We start from the raw sequence: 1,042 nt of genomic DNA on the forward strand, positions 1-1,042 counted from the left end.
CTGAAATGCAATTTTAAGTTAAATTTTCTTCATTTATGTCTTCCATCTTAAAATAAAAACCACCAAAACACAATTTTCATTGAAGTTGGTCATTTAGCAATAAATGAAAACAATAACATTAATTTAGAGTATTTTATAAATAAGTTATCATCACTGAATGGACACACCACTGTTTTCATTGGTCTAATGAGCCTTCAGTGGGCGGGGCTATCTCAAACTCAAGCACCTGATAGTGGTTAGGATCTACGCATGCGCGAGTTGCCCCGTCTGGACAAACTTTCAGACTCCATCCCTAAAATGTTTGTTATCCAGTTTTATGTTGATATTTTCCTGTTATTGTCGTGAACTTCCACACGGAGAGACTCTCTGCAGCCGGAGGAGCGTGAAGGGTGAGCGGCATTACCCAGAAACCAAAGCGTTCATTTTAACGTCGGTAATATTGTTTTTATTGTTTCTAAATTAGAATTATTTAGAATATTTAGTAAAACTATTTTAAAAAGGGAAGAAAAAAGTTAAATGTTTCAAGTTTCACATGGTTCAGCCTTTCTGCGTGTGAGTTGTAGTTTGGCGACATTGCGTTACCATGGAGACGGCTCGTGAACGCGCAAATCAAATAGAAGTCGATTTATGAAGCTATTTTATAAATATGGCAGCCTTAACTATGCATAATTTATCTTTAAATCAATAATCTAAATGATTTAATTCATTTTTTGGCCATTCTGTATTACTATAAGTGACATAAATACTATTTAGTTCTCTTGATAACAAATTATCATATATTTATTTCTTATAAAATAAAAGTACTTTTTAGCTTTACAAAATCTATGTATAAATTACCTGTATCCTCAATTTAATTCTTTTAAAAAACCTTTTATCGACAATAAAGTTTATTATTTTAAAAGAGGATGTAAAAAGTGAATAATTGTTGTGCTGCAGAAAGCACAATTAGCTAATCTTTATAATAATAATAATTTTGGAATAATATTTTGAAAATCACCACATCAGTTTACATACTGCAAGAATATCTAGGTTGTTTTTTTTT

The 1,042-nt window shown here is 31.0% G+C and overlaps 1 protein-coding gene across 1 annotated transcript in view; it reads left to right on the forward strand.

The window, feature by feature from the left end:
* Nucleotides 1-212: 212 nt before the first annotated feature.
* armc2 (armadillo repeat containing 2) overlaps nt 213-1,042 on the forward strand; it is a gene marked incomplete in the record, with an annotated part of 29,086 nt that continues 28,256 nt past the window's right edge. Inside the window, 1 exon segment of the mRNA XM_024290847.2 lies at nt 213-389.

The sequence above is a fragment of the Oryzias melastigma genome, linkage group LG24 (genome assembly GCF_002922805.2).
Source record: "Oryzias melastigma strain HK-1 linkage group LG24, ASM292280v2, whole genome shotgun sequence".
NCBI classification, from domain to species: Eukaryota; Metazoa; Chordata; class Actinopteri; order Beloniformes; family Adrianichthyidae; genus Oryzias; species Oryzias melastigma.